Raw genomic sequence first — 6,160 nt, forward strand, 5'->3', positions numbered from 1 at the left:
TTAACTTATCCGTATGTTATTGGAATGTGGGAGGAAACTGGAGTGCCCGGAGGAAATCCACGCAGACACGGAGAGAACATACAAACTCTTTGCAGATAGTGCCCTGGCTGGGATTCGAACCAGGGACCCAGCGCTGCAAGGCGAGAGAGCTAACCACTACGCCACCGTGCTGCCCATGTGAGACATGTGACATGATGAGATAAACATGTGTATGTATAATACTAAACATATTCATAACCAGGCTGTTTAACTTTAACTAGTTTTTTATAACTTTTTGTTTTGCTGCCTAAAAGAGGTAATTTTTAAGGATGGAAGTGGCAGCTTTTGTCTTGTCGGTAGTTTGTTGGGAATATAGTAAACATCACTGACAAGCAAATTACAGCTATAAAAGTTTTCCTGGCAGAATACATTTTCTCAGTGGCGTAGCTAAGGAGCTGTGGGCCCCAATGCAAGTTTTACAATGGGGGCCCCCAGGCACTCTATACATAACAATTGATACGGTGCACCAAAACCTGCCAATGGCAACTACAGTGTCAGAGGTGCAAAAAGGGGATGGGGAACAGTTTGTTAATGTTTACCACTACTCAATGTGTATATAGAAGTGATTATTATGAGCACAGGACCAATAGAGAGCTAATACTGTAGTTGAGGGAGGGCCTTCGGGGTCCCTCTGGCCCAAGGGCCCCGATGCAGTCGCTGCCGCTGCACCCCCTATTGCTACGCCCCTGCATTTTCTACATATTTCTGAGAGCAGAGGGAGAGAGAAAAGGTCAATATAGTTCATGTATTTTTATTTAGGGACACTTAATAGACTGCAACTGAGCAGAGACAACAAAACATTCAATCTACTTTCTAAATGTTTAAATATAAAGTAAAATACTGGGATGTCTAAAAAAAGGTCATTTTTAGGAGTAGGAGAATAAATATAATTGTCTATCTCATCAGTTTATTTTCACCTCAGGTTCACTTTAAGTGACAAGACAATATATACTCTGTACATCGCTGCAGAAGATGTCGGTGCTATATAAATAATAATAACCATTAAATCACACTGACATTAAAATACTTTAGTAATAATAAAGTAATGTGTATTATAATATCTAGATTTAAAGCTTCTATAAAGCTTCTGCTAAATCCAAAGTTTTTTAATATATTGTATAGGCAAAGAACAAACGTAGTATGTTAATAAGGACCAGGGGTGTTTTGGAGGATCTGTGCTGGGTGGGCTCTTCAGCCCTCAGCACAGATCACGTTGCAGGCAGGGCGATCAGACTTTCCCCTTTTTTCCCCACTAGGGGGATGTCCTGCTGGGGGGGTCTGATCGCCGCCGCTCACGTGTGCCTAGCGGGGGGAAGGGGCTCCTCAAAGCCCCCCTCCGCAGCGCTATTCCCCCCTCCCTCTCCTTCCCTTCCTCTCCTATTCTCTGTGGGCGGCACAGGTCGGCGAATCATCCTGTACCGCCTCTGATAGGCTTCAGCCTATCATATGCGGGCGATCCCCGCCCAATCAGAGGCCGGGGATTGCCGATCTCCTTTACGGCACTGCTGCAATAGCAGCGCAGTGCGACGTAAACACCAGGGATTTCTTCTCTGCGTGTTTACATTTCGCCTGCGAGCCGCGATCGGAGGCTCGCAGGCTGTTCACGGAGACTCCCTCCGTGAACTGACATGGAACGGCCTCCATGGAAACACCACTGCGACCAGCCGACGCCTATCGGCGTTAGGCGGTCATTAAGTGGTTAATTTATTAATCATTTGTCCTTCCTAAGAGGTGAGTTTTACTTACAAGCCTTTATTTTTTTATTTTTTTTATTTTTGGGTACCCTCTTTCTCACATCCTCCTCCACTCTCCCCATCACTATGTGATTCACCTCCATGGTGCTCAATTTCTGCTGGATTTTTGTGCAAAAAGTGGTTCAATAAATTTTCATGACATTTTTGCCTGTAAATGACCAAAAATGTGTCAAGGAAGAGTCTAGTATACATTTTGAGTATAATAAAAGTTTCAAACACAAAATAATGTCAACTCATGTTTACTTGCAGGTTTCCAGAGCATCCAAACATGGATTTTAATGCTAAAAAAAAGCATACGAGAAACATAACTCTGCCTTAGAACTTCTGGACGTCCCTGACTCATCCATACAAGGCCAGATTTATATTTCCCCTTTCTTTCATGTGCAGCTCCCTTGGGCATCAGCTTCCTTTTTCATGTGTTGCTCTCCATTTGCAGCCTTCTCTTTTTGAAGCAGCCCCTATTTCACATCCAGGTGTTCCCTTGAGCTGCAGCCCCCCAAGGCTCAGACCAGGGGCATGGCTAGGATCCTAAGAGATCAGGGGCACTTTTGGGCACTCCAGCTGAAAAATGGGTGTGGCCACGCACTGGAATGTGGGTGTGGTTGTGGGTGGATCCAAATTTACATGAACTTAACAGCGGTCTAAGTAGGCTTTCCCAGCAAAATATTAGAGACATCATTTGTAGCTGGCGATTCTCCCCCTAGCATCAGACGCTAGGAGCTATAAGAGCTGATCCATTCTCAGACGCTAGGGGGAGAATATGTATGCATAATCTGAAGACCAAGTGACTGAAGGTGTATCCTGTCATTCGCTGCCTGATTCTGCCTTGGGATCATCCAGGGCACCCCAGAATACATCCGTGGCACGTGCCACTGGTCTTTGCCACTATACTTAGGAGGGCGGCATTGATGCGGCGAGCAGAAGTAGAGAAAAGGTAAGCTCCCCGCTCACTGCATATAAACATTGTAATTACTTTTGAGCAAACTAACTGGAGGGGTAGCGGGGACGGGGACCCCAATCCTGCCTGCTATACCCCTCCAGCATGGCAGCCCCCTCTCCCCCCACAGGCTGTGACACAGAAACGGATCCGTTTCTGTGTCCGAATCTACCTGTGTAGACCGGGATCTGTTTTTCCATTGCCTGCCACTACCCCTCCGTGTATCAGGATCCAGATCCGTTGCGTGAAAATGCAGCAGATCCGGACCTCCCCTTCAGGTTTTAAAAACTCGTCCGCAGACGGATCCGTTTTTTGTTTGGGTGAAGACAGATCCTATTTTTAACATTGGTATCCGAGCTCCGGTTTTGATAAGGTTTTAAAAATGGAGCCAAGGATATGTTTCCAGACCTAGTGTGGACCAGGCCTTACTGAATAATCCATAATAATCCGTGATAATTTTAATGAACGTCAATGAAGGATTGAGATCAGGGGATGATCCTCCAGGAACCTCCCTATTATCATGTGACACTAATACTAATAGCACGGCCGTTTTCACGCACATTTTCCTATTTCCGCGCGATTGCGAATTTTCACGCAAAAGCGAATTTGCACATGCAAAGTTTTTGTGCATAAACGCGAATATTTCGTGCGAAAACATTATTGTTTGCGCGCAAAAATCCACCATCGCGCGAAGATGAGCGCGAAAACAGCCGTGCGATCAGTTAGCACTCTTTTGTGAATCAAGCACTATATGTCAGTGTGTGAAACGTGGTGTGGTTACCCAATAGCAAGAAACCACCTTACGCCGCCCGGATCGATTCCCACTTGTCCCAGCGGGCACTTCTTATCTCCTGTTCGTTTTCTTCCATTGTCCGCCCGCGGGTAATGAGCGGGGAATCGATCCGCGCGGTGATCGGACCTGTCGGAAATTATCAATCGAGCCATCAGCGGCTCGATTGATATAAAATAACGAGCCGTGTATGCCCGGCATTAGGCCTGCCTTGCATAGACAGAGAACAAGATGATGAGGATATCTCTAGCCATCTAGCTATTACACTGCAAGTACAAAATACATGTTCTTATTTTGACACTGAATTGAGAAGTATGTATGAATACTGCTATTTTATTGCAGAACCTTAGTTCTGCTTTTAAAGGACACCTGAAGTGAGAGAGATATGGAGGCTGCCATATTATTATTATTGAATTATAAACATAGTCGTGGTGCTGTAGAAAGTAAGGCCCCGCTCACACTGCACGCGTTGCCGTCCGGCTTTCGGCAACGCTTGCAGGAGGCCGACACGCACGACATCAGAAAGTGCATAGACTGCACTGTCTGATGTTCACACTGCATGCATTCCGGACCAGTGCGGTCCGGGAACGCATGCTGCACGCATTTTTTAACAAAATGCACGGCTGATCCATTCACTTTCACTGAATGGGGTCAGCCATGCAATGCATACAAACGCAGATGGCGTGCGTTTGTACGCGTTGCGTTTTGAACGCACAGCCATGTGCGTTTCATGATGTGAACGTGGCCTAAGAAACAAACATGGGACATGTCCGATCTGATTTCCGATCGATTTTTCATAGAGGTGAGCGGAAAACCGATCGGAAAATCGTTCGGAAATCAGATAGGACATGCTGGAAATAATTGTTCTGGCAAGAAATCTGCCAGAAAATCACGTGTGTATTAGGCATTCGAGGCAGAGGATCAGTGGGACAGCCATGCAATATGCATTTTTTTAAAATGAAACAAATATGGCAGCCTCCATATCCCTCTAACGCAGGGGCGTAACAATAGACCCTGCAAGGGATGCAGCCGCAGGGGGGCCCAGAAGCCGCAGGGGGCCCCCTGGGAGGAGAAGTTTCTTTTCCCTGTTCTGAGAGACTGACAACTAAGGGCACAGAGGGGAAAAAAACTTTCTGCTCTCTGCACATTTGTTCTGACTGCAAATTGCGTGCGCAAAAGTCCGCGATCTCGCAAATGGCAGCACTTTGCACGCGCAAAAGTCCGCGAACGGCACTACACGTGCTAACTGTTTAGCACACCCTTGCTAAACAGTTTGCACGGCTTTGTGAATCAAGCCCAAAGTGTTGCAGACAAAAGATTTGTAGACAGTCTTTATTCAGTGTTAAGCAGGGTCTTGTGTACAGTGCTGCTCTACCCCCAGTCTCTTCACCCCCTTCCCAAGTGCTCTGTACTGTAGTGATGCTGGATAAGGGCAGAGGAGAGGGGGCACCATCAAAAGTTTTGCAGGGGTACCCAGTGATTTCTAGTTACGCCCCTGCTCTTACATGAGGTGTACTTTAATATATTAGCAAAATACATTTACCACTGAAATTAAGGGAAAAAAGGGACTCAAAATCATTCGGTTTAGATTGTAAGCTCGCAAGGGCAGGGCTCTTTCCCGCTTTTGTGTCTTAAAAATTATTATACATTTTATTTATCATGTTACTTTTGTGACTGCCATTAGCAATTCTGTATTTTGTATTCTGTATTTTGTATCATTTTTGTATTTTGTCACTAATTATGTATCTTGTATATTAGTGTACACTATTGTCTGTATTATTATGTACCCCATGTTTGTTTCTTACTTTGTACAGCGCCACGGAATATGTCGGTGCTTTATAAATCAATAATAATAATACGGTTGTCATATGGTGGCAAAAGAAAACAAACATTACCAGTTAATCTAACGCAGAGCTAAAATGTCAACTTTGCTCTAGGGTTAATTTCCAGAGAAACAAAATGAAAATAACATGCAAACTGTGCAAACAATAAGACACATGATAATCCCAGCCACCCCCTAGGCACCGGCATAGTGTGCCTATTTCTGAACACTGCCTATATTATCTACCGGGAGGGATCGGCTGTAACGCAGCAGAGGAGTTTACTGTAGACTGGTGTGAAACGCAAGCCTACGGCGTATATTGTTCTGATTACGAGTACACAAAGTACCAAGCCTGACATCTGCTGCACTGGATTAGACCCTGGTTAATATTACACATGTGTACCTCCTTTAAAATACAACAATCTGTCTTCCTCCCTACATACATTCCCATGTTTGTGCCTTGGTGATAAATACTTTGAATAAGCAATACGCTTCTATGCGTAGCCTCTTATGGGACATAAGGGGTAACTACAGGCACTGATTTCCTTCCAGCAATCTCAGAACTCTATTACTTGAGGTCTTTTTATTGTTTTTTTAAGATTTGGCCCTCTCTGAAAGCCAACTAATAACAATGATGTCCAGATCTAAAGCATGGGAACATTGCGGAATAATGTGCAGACCGTATTTAGCATGATTTATGGCCGAGATATGATCAGGGAAAGAGGCAGGACTCTGTTCCAATCCTTATTATATACTTCGTGTCTAAATAGAAATCCTGGGATTAGAAGGGCGGATGTTTACAGAGCTTTGTGCCTTAC

The sequence above is a fragment of the Hyperolius riggenbachi genome, chromosome 4 (assembly GCF_040937935.1).
Source record: "Hyperolius riggenbachi isolate aHypRig1 chromosome 4, aHypRig1.pri, whole genome shotgun sequence".
Classification (NCBI taxonomy): domain Eukaryota; kingdom Metazoa; phylum Chordata; class Amphibia; order Anura; family Hyperoliidae; genus Hyperolius; species Hyperolius riggenbachi.